Source organism: Antechinus flavipes, chromosome 3 (assembly GCF_016432865.1).
Source record: "Antechinus flavipes isolate AdamAnt ecotype Samford, QLD, Australia chromosome 3, AdamAnt_v2, whole genome shotgun sequence".
Lineage (NCBI taxonomy): Eukaryota > Metazoa > Chordata > Mammalia > Dasyuromorphia > Dasyuridae > Antechinus > Antechinus flavipes.
In genome coordinates, this window is record NC_067400.1 from 174,922,590 (window position 1) to 174,941,426 (window position 18,837).

Below are 18,837 nucleotides of genomic sequence, written 5' to 3' on the forward strand. Positions count from 1 at the left end.
GGTTAAGTGACTGGCCCAGGGTCACACACTAAGAAGCGTTAAGTGTCTGAGACCAGATTTGAACTCGGGTCCTCCTGACTTCAGAGCTAGTGCTCTATCCACCGCACCACCTAACTGCCCCAATAAACATTCTTTAAGGTAAAGGTTCATAAGAACAGCCATGGCCCTTCTTAAAGTTTTCAGTTCCTCAATCATATTATTTTCCTTCTTTTTTTTTTAAGTGACATTTCTGTCTGACAAAGTCAAAACCTTTTTTCATTTTTATGGGAGGAAAGAAATAAACATTTATCAAGCACTTACTTTGTATCAGAAACTGTGCTAAGTAAGTGCTTTGCAAAATTACCTCAATTAATCCTCATTTTAAGAAGATTCAAACTTGAACAAGTCTCCATCTTCAAAAGTAACTGTCAAAGTAGATATGTCAGAAGTTAGCACAAGATAGAAGGGTGAATTGTCCCAGGGATACTAATCCTTACTATACAGAAATTCATATTATTACCATTATCATTGTAGAGTGTTGGTTTTGAGGGCCAGAAGGCCTGGGTTCAAGTCCTGCCTTTGACATCTATTGTATGTGTGACCTTATACAAGTCTCTCAACTTCACAGTAATCAGATAACTCTCTAAGAGTATAAATTATAAAAAATATGCCTGCTGAATTAGTAGAAGAATTTCCTCATCTGGGAATTCTTCATATACCTATAAAGTCACAATTATAATCTCTAGTTCTGTCATCAGATTGGGTCCACACAGCAGAATGGTTAATTACCATGCAGATAATCAAACTAGATAATTCAAGATAAAATATCCATTAACAAACCTCAAGTATGTGTATTAGTTGTTTGCCTTGATACAATGAAACCTAGCAATTGCAACTCTTCTTTATGTTTCTGTCTCTGTCTCTCTGTCTCTTTCTGTCTCTGTCTCTGTCTGTCTGTCTCTCTCTTCTCTCTCTCTCTCTCTCTCTCTCTCTCTCCTTCTCTCTCTCTCTCTGTCTCTCCCCCCCTCTCTGTCTCTCTCTGTCTCTGTCTCTCTCTCTCTGTCTCTCTGTCTCTCTCTTTCTCTCTCTCTGTCTCTCTCCCCCCTACCCTCCCCCCCTTTCCCCCTCTGTCTCTCTCTTCTCTCTCTCTTTCCCCCTCTGTCTCTCTCCTCTGTCTCTCTCCCTCTGTCTCTCTCCTCTCTCTGTCTCTCTGTCTCTGTCTGTCTGTCTGTCTCTCTCTCTTTCATGTTCATTTTTTTTCTATGAATATCTTTTTATTGCAAACCATTCAAGAGAAAAAATCACAGTGTGGGGAAAAGAAAACATACAAATCCAAATCATTTATTGTATAGTATGAAAAGCCATTCTTATCCCATCCCCGACCTCTATCACTGATAGGTCACAAAAGCTGCAAATCTTTTTTTCCCCTAAAGTTTAAAATAAATACATTTTTAAAATTCCATTTCTGAGGAAGAATAGACCAATATCAAAGCACATGATTTAGTGCTAGAAGGCACCGGAAAGATAATCTATTCCAATACTGTCAGTTTCCATTTGAGAAAACTGAAGCCCAAATGAGTTAAATGATTTGCCTGAGGTCACATAAGCATCAGAGGATTTTAGGCTAGTAAGGACCCTCAGAAACATGGGGCAGGGAGTGGAGATGGTATGGGAGGGGTGTTCAGTGCAAAAAGTTCTAACTTTGAAATCAGAGGACATGGGCCTGCTTACATCCTCTGTTATCTTGTCCATTTCCTCAATAGTGAAACGTGTGCTCCCCAGCTCTAAATCTCTGATCCATGGCTACAAAAAACTATTTATCTTAACCCTATCCTTTTCATTTTATAATTGAAGAAACCTCATATAAGCTCTCTAGATCGCAGTTTCCTAAACTGTAAAATAAATTGGCCTCCATGCCTTCTAAAGTCTCTTCCAGCTGTAAGATTTCCAACTTGAAGCCAATTCTCCTCATTGGTCAGTCCCCAGATTACCCAATTATTTTATGAGAGGCCCAATTCACTCACTCTCCAAATTTTTCCAGTTCCAGCCAGTAGGCTTGTCCCTTAAAGGCATTCCATATACACTACACTCCTTTCCTGAATCTCTCTATGTGTTGTCCTACCACATAAGAATGGACTTTCCAATTATGAAGCAAGTTTCTCTGATGAAGGCCTCAGTTCTCAAATGTATAGAGAACTGAGTCAAATTTGTAAAATAAATTTTTAAAAAAGCTATTCCTTAATTGATAAATTATCAGAAGATAAGATCTATGCCCAAGGAGCTATAAAATCATGCATATCCTTTGACTTAACAATATTACTACCAAGTGTGAATCCCAAAAGAGATTTTTTTTTCCTAAAAAGGAAAAGGACCTATATGTACAAAGATATTTATAGTGGCTTTTTTCCCAGGGCAAAGAATTGGAAACTGAGGGGATGCCCATCAATTGGGCAATGGCTGAATAGATTGTAGTAAGTGATTATGATGGAATATTATTGTTATATAAAAAATTATGAGCATGGTACTCTTAGAAAAACCTGGAAAGTCCTCCATGAGTTCAAGCAAAGTGAAATGTTCTGTATACATAGTAATAGCAAAGTTGTGGGATGATCAGCTGTGAATGACCTTGCTATTCTCATAAATATAATGATCCAAGACTACTCTGAAGGACTTATGATGAAACATGCTATCCATACCCAGAGAAAAACTTGATTGTGCTGAATATAGACTGAAACATAATTTTTTTAAACTTTTTTTTTCTTGAAGGTTTTTTTGGGAGGAGGGGAGATTGTTTTCTTTTACAACATGACTTTTGTGGAAATATTTTATACAACTTGTATATTCTCAATGCGGAGGAACTCAACATTTAAAAATGTAAAAAAATTATTTTATATGTAACTGAGAAAATAAAAATATTAAAAGAAAAAAATTAAATTAGATTGGAACTTCCTTGAAAATAGGGAATGGATTGTTTTGTTGTATTTGTATTTCCAGTCCTATACAATAAGTAAATGCTATTTATGTCTCTAAAGACATATATTATCTATCTACTTATCTACAGATCATCTACCTAAATATATGGACATATACATATGTGTGTAAGTATATAGATGATATATATATATGTGTGTGTATATATATATATATGTTTATACACAAGTATAATCACCTAAATAGGCCTGGAATCAAATCAGCCTCAGAAAGGCTGTAAAAAGGCTAAAGCCTCACTTACTAGCTATATGAACTTGGACAAGTCACTTAACTCTGCCTCAATTTCCTCATCTGTAAAATCAGAATAATAATATTTTCTAGAGTTGTAAGAATCAATTGGGATAATTATGGAGCACTTAGCATAGTGCTAATAAAGTGTTATATAACTATTATCTATTATCATTATTATTATTACTAAATCATCTATCTACCTACTTTTTGATTAATCTATCTATAGATACACACCACTAATTTAAACATATATATCTTCTCAGGCAGCTAAATAGTAAAATGGATAATGTTAGGTCTTTGGTCAAGACAATTCATCTTCCTGAATTCAAATTCAGTCTCAGACTCTTAGTAGCTGTGTGATCCTGGGTAAATTACTTGATCCTATTTTCCTCCATGTCCTTATTTGTAAAATGAGTTGCAGAAGGAAAAAGCACACCTTTCTAGAATCTTCGCCAAGAATACTCCAAATGAGCTATGAAAAATAAGTTAAGAAAAATAACACAACTGAAAAATGACTTAAAAATATAGTCTATAGTAGATATAGATAACACATCTTTCTAAAGATATATCTCATCTATCTATAGATATCATCTGACCATTTAAGAATAGATTACCATCTATTTATAGATATAGATATCTATTTATAGATATTGATAGATATAGATGTTTATAGCTAAAGATAAATATCTAATCTTTTTTTAATCTTTTTATATCTATCTTTAATCTATCTTTTTATATAATTATCTATCTAAAGATATCTATCTGAAGATTATCTGAAACTAAAGAGATCACTTGTGTAGTAAGTAAAAGGCCAGATCTTCTGCCTCTACACCATGAAAGGCTCAGTCTTTGAAAACTTGTTTAAGGTTATAAGGGAAGGGGTGGGGGGTCTCCCGCGGTCTCACCAGTTACAGTCTCCTGCTGACTCAAAAGCCTGGGGTGAAGTGTAGTAAGTGAAGAGCTGGAAAAACATGCACACACGTGTTTGGAAGCTAAATGAATCCAGCAGCACCCTTGCCTGTGGGTGTCTCGGTGGTAGGTCCCTTCAGTAAATGAGGTTTTGAGTAATGATGCTTTAAAGTTTCACCTTTTGAGCGCTCCGATCCCCAGAAACCTTGGTCCTGTTATCCATAGAAGGAAGGATACCCCCGCCCCACCAAAAAAAAAAAAAAAATCTGGCTCTTTTAGCTGGGTGCAGCCTCTTAGAGAGGGCAGGAAATCCAGTGGCCCGGGACGTGTCAAGGGCAAACTGGAGAAGCCGCGGCTAGTGAACTTGCAAATGGCCCAGGAAAGAGAGGGCTTTGATTTCTTCTCCGTTGCGGGGAGAAGCCTCTAGGTGGTGCAGGTGAGTTTGCCGTGAAGGAAAGCCCCTCGTTCGCGCACGACTTTTCCAAACTCTCCAACAGGACAGTAGGCAGTGAAGGGAAGAGTTCCCGGGATATCTTTTGAAACTCTCAAGAGCGCCAGCGCCGAGCTGACCCCAAAGGCCTCGGTTCGCTGTACCCCTGATCCCTGGAGGCGCGGAGGGACCCCGCAAGGAGTGACAGTGGGGCGACAGGTTCTGAGAGGTGAGAGTTTGCTGCTCGGGACTGCCGGAACCTGGTACTCCCAGGGAAGCGGGACCTTTGCTGGCGCTCTCCTTCCAGTCCGACCCATCTGCGGAACTCTTGCTTGGGACCGCCAGTCAGTGCCAGGTAAGTCTGGGTCTTTGCTTGGGCTGCAGTTTGCCCCAAATCCTCCACCCGGGAAAGACGGGGCTGTCTGTCGGGAGAGAAGAAAGAACCCGAGTGCACATTTTTGAAATGCATCTCATTTTTTCGTTATGTTTGAACAAGCTATACCTAGCACTGTGCGTCTGGGCTCGGGTCTTTAAGACCCAAGATGCCGCCTTTGTTTGGGGGGAAATACTGGAAACCCAAATTCCTCTCTTGGTTGCAGGTTTAAAGGGTAAGGCAAACTTTGCATGTGCTTAACTGGCTTCAAACACTTTGGTTACTAAAAACGAAGGGTGCCTTCCAAGAGCCCCGGAAAGTGTGTCTTCCAGGACTTAGAAAAAAGCTGACTCCTTTTAAGAGGAAAGTTGTTAGGACAGCTGGTCTGTTCCTTTCTAAAAACCAATCAATAAACATCCCCGATACCTAAAGGTCTCTTCTAGGTGAGGTTTTGAAGAAAGCTAATGAGAGATGTTACCAGTGTGCTCTAAAGTCATAGGATGGTGGTAGGAGTAGTAGTTGGAGTAATAGTAGGAAGAAGAGGAGGAAAAGGAGGAGGAGTACTAGTAGCAGAGTAGCTGTACTAATAGTAGTAGTAGTAGTAGTAGTAGTAGTAGTAGTAGTAGTAGTAGTAGTAGTAGTAGTAGTAGTAGTAGTAGTAGTAGTAGTAGTAGTAGTAGTAGTTAGTAGTAGCAGTACTAATAGTAGTAGAAGTAGTAATACTAGTAGCAGAGGAGGAGGAGGAGGAGTAATAGTAGTAGTTAGTAGTAGCAGTAGTAGTAGTAGTAATAGTAGTAGTAGTAGTGGAAGTAGTAGAACTAGTAGTGGTAGAAGCAGTAGCAGTATTAATAGTAGTAATAGCAGTAGTAGTAGAGTAAGGTAGCATTTTATATAGTACTTTGAAGTTTGCAAAACATTTTATATGTGTTATCTCATTTTATAAGCAGGTAAGACACTGGGACCCTTAAAAAATCTAATTTTAATCCTGGTTCTGCCTCATTAAACAAATCATTTCACATCTTTCGGCTTAATAAGTAAAATGATGAGGCCAGACTGGATGACCTCCAAGGTCTAAATTTAGCTTTAAATTTAAGTTTCTATGAAACCTAGCTTTGCACATATACGCTGATGTTTTCTTAACTCTGTGATCTTGAGATAATCGTTTCCCGGGATCTTGATTTCCACTTTAGTAAAAAGACAGGATTGGATTAAGGTACAATTAAGTTTTCTAAGGTATCTTGCAGCTCTAAATTTTGGTGATCCTGTGTTTCTATCTAGCTGGACTTGGAAGTGAGAACTAGTTTTGAGCAAAGACATTGATATTTCTAGCCCCACTATTCCTTTCTAGAACCTCAGAATACAGTAGCTCATGCCCCCTGATGAGGAGTCAGATTTGAACTCAGAGGTATAGCCATGATCTTACAATCAAATGTCTTAAGTATTTCTCAGTAGTTCAGATTAAAGGACCCAACTACTAAAGATGAGGGAGACTTGAGAAGAAAATGCCAACTGGGCAGAAAAAGCATTAAAATAGATGACATTTCATCTTATAGATATTCCCTGGCCTACAATGCATTGTATTCATTTAATGGCCAAAGTCAAATTAAATTAAAAGAAGTTAAAAAAAAGAATGGTGAGAGAGAGAGAGAGAGAGAGAGAAAGAGAGAGAGAGAGAGAGAGAGAGAGAGAGAGAGAGGAAGAAGACTGAGAGAGAGAGAGAGAGAGAGAGAGAAAAAGATGTAATAGAGTGTAACAGAGTAAACACCTGGTCAGTTGAAGAATGATGAAATCATCTGGATTTAAATTAGGTAGAGGAATGCATTGTTGACATGAATAGTGTAGAGGACAGGACAATATAGCAAAAAAAAATGAAATTAGACCTTTTATAGTCTTTCTTTGATAAGTAATCTAAGAATCAAACAAATGGTAGCAAATCTAAAATATGAAAAAAAAAAAAGGTAGTGAATTTTAGGGATGAATCCAATTCAGATGATTAAGGTCAGGAATATTTAGTTTGGGTTTCTTGCCTGTCATTGTCTAAGAATGTCAAACCATAACAACTTGAGCACTTGAATATACAATTTACTAAGTCCAGCAAGAAGAGAAATTGTCACCAAGTGTGGAAAATCACAGCTTGTCATGATTCTCATGAGTGCTTATACTCCTTTCCAGCAATGAGGCAGTGAGAATTTTTGAGAACTTTGACAACAATCTGCCTTACTTCCTCGAGCACGAACCATCTTGTCCTTCACAGACCTCTGCCCTCGCCACTGGCTCCTTTAAGTTTGCTTTATAGAGAAAACTCTTTGGCACCAACATGGGGGGAAACCACCAGTGACTCACCCTCATATTTCTTTAGGAATACTAGTTAACTCAACATAAAAGTTAAAGAGAAGGGGCAGGGCAAAATTTTAATCTATAGATAAAAGTCAAGTACGATTGTTATTTTCCCAGAAGTCAACATTTGCAAAGCCTTAGTTTTGAGACTTCAGACAGACTTAGCTTGTCCCTCAGGCCACTAGAAAGTTGAGGGTCAGGCCCCTTTCACAAATAGCACGGGTAAGGATCGGTGGTGGCCTAAGGATAAGCAAATTGCTCACAGGCCACCAGTGAGCCTTGTAACAAAATGTTCTGCTGTCCATCTGGTCAAGGGACTTAGTGTTAAAGGAAGATACCTTTGTGGGCAAATGGAACCTTGGTCACCTGACTCCCAGTACCAGGTCCAGGTAAGTCCTGTGGTTAACAAAGAATGGAATTTGTGCTAAGGAAAATGCACAGGCTCATAACTTCAAAGAGTCAACCAAATCTGAAATTCAAACACTGCAGACATAAACATGATTGATTTTTGGAACCCAGCCCCACTGCTAAGTGGCTCATTCACCTCCCATTCTGTTTTTTTGCTGTTCTCTTCCTGACTTCAAGGAACATACCTTGCACACCACCTCTGCCCTTGGGCCCTTTTCTCTTCCAATATCACAGAGGGCACCTATCCCATTCTCTATCTTGGCAGCTGTTGTATGATCTATCTGAGTGTTTCATCCTCTCCAATATCATAGTTAATTTATATGTAATAAGCATACTTCATTAGACTAATAGGTGTAGGGAAGACCAGCGCCAATTCCCAATTTTAAGATATAGGTTCAGTATTAGATCTCATCCTCTTCAGTTGGTTACTTTCAGTCTAGTTTAAAATTCTTCCTTTTGAGTCTTTCTTTAAAAGAGTAGAGCAAGGAAAAATAAAATGTGAAATGAATTGCCTTGAGAGGTGATAGGCTCACCCTCTTGAGAAAGCTTTAATCATTTCTTTGTAAATTAGTTGGACTAGATGGTTGCTAAGGCCCCTTCTAATGCTCTGTATTCAGAGGATATTTCTTTTTTATTATTAAAGATTTTTATTTTAAAACATTTGCATAGATAATTTTCAATATTCACCCTTACAAAACCTTGTGTTCTATTTTTTTCTCCCTTCCTTTCCCTCCCACCCACTCTCCTAGAGTAATCCAATATAGGTTAAACGTGCACATTCTTTATATATTTCCACAATTATCATGCTTCACAAGAAAAATCAGATCAAAAAGAAAAAAAAATGAGAAAGAAAACAAAATGCAAACAAACAACAACAAAATACTGTGTTGTGATTCACATTCAGTCTCCATAGTCCTATCTCTGGGTGCAGATGGCTCTCTTCACCACAAGACCTTTGGGGCTGGCCTGAATCATTTCATTATTGAAAATAACCACATCTATCAGGATTGATCATCATATAATCTTGTTGCTGTGTACAATGACCTCCTGGTTCTGCTCACTTCACTCAGCATTAGTTCATGTAAGTCTCTCCAAGCTTCTCTGAAATCATCTTGCTTATCGTTTCTTTATAAAACAACACTATTCCATAACATTCATATACCACAATTTATTCAGCCATTCTCCAATTGATGGGCACCCACTCAGTTTCCAGTTTCTTGCCACTCCAAAAAGGGCTGCCACAAACATTTTTGCACCTGTGGGTCCCTTTTCCTTTTTTATTATCTCTTTGGGATATAAGCCAGTAGAGACACAGCTGAATCAAATGGCATGCACAGTATTCAAAGTAAAGATACAAAAAAAATTATTTCAAAGTAAAGATACAAAAATGGTAAGCTTTTAACCCATGTGAACCATCTTGATAAAAGGTCTGATAAGGAAGAGGTTAAAGCTGGCAAGCAAAATAAGATTTTTGGATGACTTGTGGGCTATAATACAAGCAACCCATCTTTTGTTAGGGGAAAAAAAGGGAAAAAACCCAACCTTCTTACCCGTCATCAATATTGCATTCTGGGATCTCAAAACAACGCCAAGAATTGGCTAAGCCCCTCCAGGAGCATGGATGTGAAAAAACCTCTGACTCAGTTCTCAGGATTGAAGTAGGGTCCCTTACCCTTTCAGAGAACAGCTGAGAGTGGGTACCAGACCACCAAGGTCCCCGGATAAACAGATATCCCCATTCCCGCTGGCAGCTGTGTATCTCTTGGGCTTTTGCATTCACAATTCGAGGCTTTTAATATTTCTCAACAGTTATATGCCTGAGGTTGCAAAATCTCCCTGGCTTCCGAGAGACCCAGCTGCCTGGGTATTATCAGAGCCTGAGGCTGCCGCCATCTATTCCAGCAGCTACTGCCTGCAAGCCTGCTTCCTCTCTTCTGATAGCTCTTAGTTTTATGGGGAGATTTGCATATGTAGCTAACCAGGGATGCCTTTGTTCTCTATTTCCTACAAATCAAATCACTCTGGAATAGGTAACAATGATAAAGATCCCCCTGGAGGGCGGGAGGGTGTTGCATAGGTGGAGAGATACCACAGCCAGGATAGACATTCAGTATTTCATCAACAATTCACTTTACAAGCTAATAAATTCCATCTCTGTCTTGCAGATTGTTGTTATTTTTTCCAGTGAGTCATTGATGAAATCAGCTATAAGTGTAACAACAATAACAAAGCTACCCATTAATACTAAGAGGAATCAAAGTCAGTAGTCTTGAAATCCAAGTGGAGTTTCTATATGCAAAGCTAAAAAATCCTGTTTAATGTATAGAAGATCATCAGACCTAGCTGTCATCAGTCCAAACTTCTCATTTTACAGATAAGGAAATTGAGGCCCATAAATTTGAAATTATTAGAATAAGCTCACACAGGCAGTTAAAACATGGAATTGGGATTCAAATTCTGGTCTTCTTATCAAAAGCCTATGCTCTTTATACTAGAAATATAATCCTGCTCCTCTCCTTTTCCCTCTCCTCCCCAGTAGCAATAGTCAATTTAACTGTAAAATAAAATTATAGTATAATGTTAATAAATTTTAAAATTAGCATCATAGCACTAGGATCATGGATCTCAGAAGAAACCAATCCAATGGACTCTTCTTGACAAACACAAGAAAGTCTAAATACCAAATGAAAAATGACAGGCGAAATAAATGAGATCATTCATTGCCAAATCTTGTAAAACCTCCAGCAATCTCTTAGGTATCGCTCAGTTGCATGAAGGACAAGGTAGAGAAGGAAGACATCACAGACTTTCTGTTAAAAGACTACAGATTCAAACCCCAGTTCTACTACTTAACTACCTATGTGATTCTGGAGCAAATTGTTTAATGTCTCTAGATCTCTGTTTCCTCTTCTGTAAAATGAAGGGGTTTGGCCCTTCTCAGAAGTCTTCAAACAAAGGATGAACTAGTATTTGTTAGGCGTGTGGTCATTCTTGTGGTGTTTGCTTTGTATTAGATTACCAATGAGGTCCCTTCCAACTCTGAAATTCCAAGGCTTCTGTATCTCATGGTTTCTAAGGTCCTTATCAGCTTTGCACCTATGATGCAGTGATCCTGTGTGACTTAATCCCCCTCCAGTATACAGTGGTACAGATAAGATCTTGAGTTCTCAAACTAATGACACTGGAGCCCCCAATTCTAACAGGATTTTGAGCTTGAGTCCAGCTCATTTGTCAACCGAAGACCAGCCTAACCAAGTTCAGAGAGGTTCATTAAGAGAAAGATGGTCACCAAGTGATGAATCATGAAGTAGTGTTTTTGAAGATTTTATTTGTAAACCCAGAATTGAAACTTATCAACACATTTTAGGTTTATTTTCAAACTGAAGATGGCTTTAGCACCTTGCCCAAAGTCTGGCATGTTCTAGGTTTAATAAGTCTTGTTAAATCGAATTCTGAGTCAGTTGAATAACACGCACAAAAGAAAAACAGTAAGAGTTTATGAGAATGAATGTCACTGGGGAGGAATAAAGCATTTATATTGTGTCTGCTGTGTGCCAGGCATTGTGTTAAATATTTTTTTTTTACAAATATTATTATCTCATTGGATCCTTTTGCCAACTTTGGGAAATAGGCGCTGCTCTTACTCCCATTTTTGAGTTGAAGCTGAGGCAACAGGTTAACTGTTTTGCCCAAGCTCACATACCTAGTGTCTCAACTCAGATTAGACTCTTCCTGACTAGAGTCCCAGTGCTTCATTCTTTGCACCACCATCTGCCTCTTGTAGCACTGGGCAGAGGCTTGGAATGCTATTCATTTCCACTTGATTAAGAGCTTAACTGGCAAAAAAAAAAAAAAATGAAGAAGGAGAAAAAGTCAGCATGAGAAGCAGCAGCATTCTCTTCCTAATAGGGAGGAAGCTACATTTTGATGAGCATAGAAGCATTCATCCAAGAGCAGGCAGTGTATTTCCCTAAATGTTTTAAAAAGCCTCCTTAACTGGATGTGCCATCATGGAACTAATTTAGAGTTCAATTTAGCACCCAATTTGGCATGTCAACCTGTTCTCAAGTGCAGTAGGTGTTTTATGCAGTTAGCAGAGAATCTCTCTCTACTAGGCTTTGGCTCCTTTGATTTCCCTATGTACAACAAAACTGGGTGCAGAATCCCTAGGTTCTGCAGATTACTCATAGAGATGGGTGATCATGCTTTCATGAAAACTAATGACTCTGTCTTGTTATTGGAAAGATAGGTCATCATCAGAGAAGAATTAGGATTTTTGGATTCTTTGATCCAAAGTTCATGATAGTGCTACTGCTATTGTACAGGATGGCTAGTCAAGTTTGAGATATAATGTGAATATCTCCTGAGATAATCTATTTTATATACCTAGAAAGGTGAAATTTGTACTCTACTGCTTCCATTGAGCTTCTCTGTCCATGTATAATATTAACTTTGGTTTTTAGTTCTTTAAAAAAAAATAGAAAGGCGTGGGGCCTTTATAAAGGCACCTTGGAGGGCTCTTAAAGTGTATTTTCTTAAGATTTAGTCCTTAATATTGTTTTTGAGTTGCACTTGTAACAGCTACTGCTAACATTTCCTGACCATAATGAAAAAAATAAATCAGAAAGTACACATTAGGGATGTAGTTCTTTAGATACTATTTTCCATAGAACTAAAGCCTTTCTTAAAGAAGGATAGCCAATAGAATCTGGCAATAGCAGCTTTTCTAAGAGTTGAATTTGTAATGAAAGCAAATCATCACTGTACTGTTAGACTTGCAAAAACATGGTTTTCTCCTGAAGGGGTTCTTTGCATATTTAATAAAAATCACAGATAGTAAGTTAAATGTAATAATTCCTTGGTCTAAACAATCAATAACCATTTGTTAAACCTAATACGTGCCAGACAATATGAGGGTACTCAAGATACAATAACATGAATACCTGTTAAAAGCTTACCTGCAAAAGAGCAGCTAGATGGTACAGTAGATAGAGCATTGGTCCTGAAGTCAGGAGGATCTGAGTTCAAATCTGACCTCAGCTAGTTGTGATCCTAGGCAAGCTACTTAGCTCCAATTGCCTCAGCAAAAATAGGATAAAATTAAATTAAAAGTTACCCGCACACAAAGACAGCAAACTATACAAAACTACAGAAAGTTACAGAAGTATGAGCCATGTGCAGAATTTGGGGAGAAGAAGGCACCAGAAATTGAAACAGGCAAGGAGAGATCAGGGAAGAATTCATATAGGAGTGGCTATTTGAGCTAATCCTGAAAGAAATGGGAGATTCTAAGAGAGAAGGATGCGATATGAATGCAGTCCAGACACAGGAGGCAGTCAACCAAAAGTATGAGGACCAAAATATAATATTTGTGTAGATACTGGAGTGGTTTGCCATCTCCTTCTCCAGCTAATTTTACAGTTGAAGAAACTGAGGCAAGCAGGGTTTAAGGACTTGCCCAAGTAAGTGTCTGAGGTCATATTTGAAAGCAGGTCCTCCTGACTGCTAATCAGGTATTCTACCTATTGAAAAAGTTTAATAGAAGAAAGACATAAAGAGGCAGCTGTGACATAGAAGATAGAGAGCCAAAGGCCTGAGTTTGAATTCTGCCTCTGACAAAGATCAATTGTATGTCTCTGGATAAATAAATTACTTATGCCTCTTAGTGTTCTAGACCAATAAAGTCAAACTCAAAAACAGAAACATGCTGATTTAGAAAATTGGATATTAACATTCTCTATGTTCTATCATATTTTAATTTATTGTTATTTTTATTATTGTTGTTGTTAGTTATTTCTCAACTATATTTTAATCTGGTTTGGGCCACACTCCAGAACATTGCAGACAAATTTGGGGGGTTATCTACTCTAGGATTTGTCAAGCTCAAAATTGCAAAGAGGTTTTGTAGGAGTTTCATTTGGGAGTTCTCAGTATCACTGAAATCCTAAGTTCAGTCACTCTCCCTTATAATGAAATCAACTTGTAACATATTTTTGTAATTTTTTTTGCTTTGATTAATTCTCTATCTTTTGTCATTTGAAAGAGAGAAACTCTCCCTAACACTAGGATTATATATGTTCCAATTATTTTGCTCTCCATTTGTACTTTTCTCCAAGGGATCACTGAGTAAATACATCTTATATCTTAATTTGCTAGGGAAACTGAGGCAAAGGAAAGTTTAGTGTCTTACCCAGAATGACATAATTTCCTTTCTACAAAATAAGAAAAAAAATAGCAAATGACAGAATAGCAAATAAAGGGAATTTAGGATCTCAGGACATTCATCATCTCTGAAAATGAGTAGAGAAACCAAACTTTCTTCTCAATTAGTGCCAGTGGGCTTTCAACTGGAGGTTTCCACATGAAAATCATTATCCAAACAGACCACACACATCTATCTGATTCTATTCATTTGATGTGAGTGTGTATAAAACAGCAGAGCTGGAGAAGGCTACACTGATGATTATCATAGTTGTTGCTTTTGAAGGCAAATATTTATTTTTATAAAGATTGCAAAACCAAGAACAGTAGAATATGAAATCTTCTGTGTGTTTACATAATAAACAATGAGGAAGCACTGACAGATTATGCTTTCTCTCCTGCCTAAGGACTGGCTATTTCCTTCCTGAAGACACCAATTAAATAGAAACACTGGCCTCTGGAGAGATGAGCATTGGGATGGCAATCTTTCCAGTCTGTGGGAATGTTAGTGTTTGTTCCCCATTGATGTTTTCTTGTCAAGAAAGTCAAGAATGGGATGGTCCTGAATTTGGTGAGAACCATTTGTTTGAAGCCTCCTTTCATCTGGGGACTTGGCACTATCTCAGCCCTCCCAAGGTGGTTCCCTCATTAATCAACAGCATATATTGATCCATCATGGCCTGTGCACTATGAGGAGATCCAGAAGGATGACAAAATATAGGTCCTACTCTCAAGGAGTTTATAGTCTAGTGAAGGAAGAAGAAGAAATGTCCATGAGACAAACAAGAAGATAGAAAAGAACAAATGAATATTAACATTGGCTATATATGAAATACGGAGGGGATGTGAGTATTTGGAGAGAAAAGCTGGACTGAGTTAGACTCCTCAGCTAAATCAAACTAAATTTTAAGTCAAGATTACTTTCAGGAAGGAGGGAGAATGAGAAAAAAGCATATGTACTGATAAATAGTTTGCTAAATTTTCTTGTTAAGGGGCTAAGTTGTACAATAGATAGATAGATATAAATATAAATATAAATATGTATACTGGCTAACATCCAGAGTCGATAGCCTTAGCTGCAGCTATGAAGAGCTGGAGTGGAGAGGAATTGTCCAGGGATGAGGGAAGAGGAGGAAAGAAGGGATTTATCTAACTCCTTTTTTAGTGTTATCTGCAAAGGTGATGATAATTAAGTAGCAATGGCAAAACCATTTTAGGAGATTAGGAGAATCTGATTATTTCTTGAATAGCTAATTACTTTCAACTCCAGAAATATACCTCCACTACTGAAGCCAGTAATGAAATCCCAAATAAGACATGGTAGAGATGGACACAAGCAGGAGGTACTGGTCAGGTCAGGAAAACAGTTTGTGATGCTTCACTCTGGATACAGGGATGGACTAGCCTGCCTATAGTTACTATGCCATATTCCAACTATGAAACCCACTTTTCCACTTGAGTTTGAAGGCTTCATGGAGGCTAGCACTATCTGAAGAGTGAGTGTCTGCCCTTGAGATGATCATGGCTAAAGTCATCAATTCATAGACTAAGACTGAAAAAGATTGCAGAAGTCATCTAGTTGAATCCCCCATCTATCTGCAACATCTCCAATAATAGCTCTCTTTTATATGGAGCTCCCTCTTATACAGAGCAATTATTTTAAATCACTGTCTTTATAATAATTCTGACATGTATGTTGTATAGTATTATTTCCTTTTTTTTCCCCCTGAGGCAATTGGGGTTAAGTGACTTACCCAGAGTCACACAACTAGTAACTATTAAGTGTCTGAGGTTGGACCAATTCTCTATCCACTGAGCCATCTAGCTGTCCTTATTATTTCCCTTTTTACAAATGAAGAAACTCATATTCAGACCTAGACTGAATAGCTGCTAAGTGGCGGAATTGGGAGAGACAGAGACAGAATACTTCATGAATTAGCTTGTCCTTCCTGAAATTCTGGAGAATTAGGGCAGTTTTCCAACTGGAAGGAAAAAAATATCCTGGTGCAGTGGTCCTTTTAGAATGACTGTGGTTGGATGTGTAATTGGGAAGGGCTATGAGTTGGTTCCTTTGGGTTCGCTCATTCTCTGTCTGTCTGTCTCTCCCTCTCTCTCCCTCTCCCTTACAGCCTCCCTCCTTAAAAGCCCTAAGCCAGAAGAAGTGTGCTCCCCATTGTGGGACGCTGACTACAATGGGAATCAAGTGTAGTCAAGTCCAAGTATCAGACAGGGTGTTGTCAGTGGTATTTCCTGGCACTGAGGCTCCTGGCTCTCAGGAAAACTTCCAGGTTAACACTGGCTTTATTATCCTCTTTAGTGGTAAGTGGACGATGCTATTGACTGAGCAGCCATCTGAATCACAAACTTGGGAGTTGGACAGCGTTCAGAATCTTCTCATTTATAATTCCTCTTCAAAGTCCTGAGAAGCTAACATTCCTCAATCAACATTCCATAGAAACACAGCCATCAAAATATGAGCACTTATTTGCAAAGTAACACACATTCCTTCTGAAGAAGTATGATCCGGGAACAAATATTAAACATATATACTGGGGGCAGCTAGGTGGGGCAGTGGATAGAGCACTAGCCCTGAAGTCAGGAGGACCTGAGTCCTGGCTGTGTGACTTTGGGCAAGTCACTTAACCCCAATTGCCTCAGCAAACAAACGAACATATATACAGGCTCTTCTCTAAGTCTGCAAATTGCAGAGAAGATGCCAACCTGCATTCCTAGATGCTTGAAGAGAGAAGAGCTAGACTGAGTTAGACTCCTCAGCTAAATCAAACTAAATTGGAGTTATGCCTCATGAAATCACAAATCAAGTCCCTATTCCTTTATGTAATATGGATTTTGAAATATTTGACATATTTTAATTTCTTTAATTTTATAACTACAGGAAATTCTTAGATAAGAAAATTCCCTATAATCATACAGATTTCCACTTTCTATGCAAATTATTTTCATATTATATATATATACACTCTTATAGATCTGTCTATAGCACTGAGTTTAGTGACTTATCTAATCTCACAGACAAAAAAAGTCAGGATTTTAACCTTGGTCTCAATATTGATAATATTGAGGTACATGACATTGAGGTACATGACATAGTGGATAGAGAACTGGCTTCAGACCAGTATGTGTGTGTATACACATGTACATATACATATTATATACATGTACATATACATATTATATATGTACATATATGCCTACAACTATGATTTTGGCATTATAGGAAACTGTTAGTGAAGAAATTTCCTCTACCAATGCAAATACATATCTTAAAGTCTTTGAGAATTTAAGTGATTGCCCAATATCAAATGGCCAGTAGCGTCAGTTGAACCCCATCTTCCTGACTTCCAGACAAAGCCTACCCAGCTATATTACTATTCAGACATAGACATAGGTATCCATGGAACCACTAATTCCTCCGCTAATCATGATCACGATAAGGAGGTGATACTAGCTTTTTGAAGGCTGTGTAATTGTAGCCCATGCTACTAGAAGTATCTTGCAAACAGAACTTGCTCACAGATTGTGAGTTTCTACTCCTAGGACATACCTAGAAATGGAAGTTTGGGGCAGCAAGATGGTGCAGTGGGTTAAGTGGATTGGTATCAGGAGGTCCTGAGTTCAAATATTATCTTAGATACTTACTAATATGACAATGGACAAATCACTTAACCACAATTGCCTCCTACACTCCCCCCAAAAAAAGATTTTAAAAGGAATTAAAGTTTTGGGGTAATGTCTTGGAAACCAGATTTCACTATCTTTCATAGCATATAGATTTGAACTGAAAGGGGATTCTGAGATAACAGAGTTATATCCATCTTTATCTTGAAAATGAAGACATTAAATCTCATAGAATTTTTCACTTGAATTTCACATAGAATTTTTTGAGAACTTCAGAAAGAATTTAAAGTCCTACACTTCCTATTGGAACATTTCCATATGGAAGTTCTGATTATATCTCAAATTCAAATTGCAATCCAATTCAACAAACTGAGCGTCTACAGTATGTAAGGTGAAAATCAGTGTGGATCTTTCTGTTATTGTTTGCTTGCATTTTTGTTTTCCTTTTCAGGTTTTTTTTTACCTTCTTCCTAGATGCAATTTGTCTTGTACAGCAAGATAACTATATAAATATGTATACATATGTGGATTTAACATGTACTTTAACATAGTTAACATGTATTGGACTACCTACCGTCTAGAGGAGGGGGTAGAGGGAAGGAGGGGATAAGTTGGAACAGAAGGTTTTGCAAGGATCAGTGTTGAAAAATTACCCATGTATATGTTTTGTGAATAAAAAGCTACAACAAAAACTGCAACAAAAGAGAAGTAGTGTGGAATAATGGATAGATGGGCAGCATGAAGGCTAGAGAACTTGGGTTCCAAGAATTACTTCTGACACACACTGGCGATATAACCCAGGCAACCATGCTTTAAGGGTGATGGTGAGTGCTCTAAGACTACAAAGTTTAAATGATTTGTCTATCTGCAACTATGAAAATTTAATCTCTACTCTCAAGAAACTTACATTCTATTTGTAGAATCAACTTGTACATATACAGACTTATACAGAAGAAATACAAAAATCAGTATAAGGTGATAAGGTGGAGAGCATTAGTCTCTGGGAGATCAGAATAGTGATCACCAAAGTGAATAGTGATCATCAAAGGATCACCAAAGTGAGGAAGAAGTGTATTCCAAGAATGGGGGATAGCCAATAAAAAGGCAGAAGATGGGAGGTGTATGACAAATAAGAAAGCCATTTTATGGGAATGTGAAAGGAATCATGTATGATAAGACTAGAAAATTAGTACAATTATCCCTTCCACATTGAGACTTCCCCATTTAAGTTTTAATATATCATAGATTCATATAAGAAATTAAATGGGAATTTTGGAGGAAGTTTTGCAGAACATATTGATAATATGCAAAGGCCAGCAGGCAATATAGGAAAAGTTTA

General features: G+C 37.9%; 1 protein-coding gene across 1 annotated transcript in view; it reads left to right on the forward strand.

The window, feature by feature from the left end:
* The first annotated feature begins 4,821 nt into the window (after window positions 1-4,821).
* The window catches only part of EDAR (ectodysplasin A receptor), a 118,269-nt gene continuing 104,253 nt past the window's right edge, over window positions 4,822-18,837 (forward strand). Inside the window, exon 1 of the mRNA XM_051984274.1 lies at window positions 4,822-4,895. The gene's annotated coding sequence lies outside the window, so the exon portion shown is untranslated. The remainder of the gene's footprint in view (window positions 4,896-18,837) is intronic.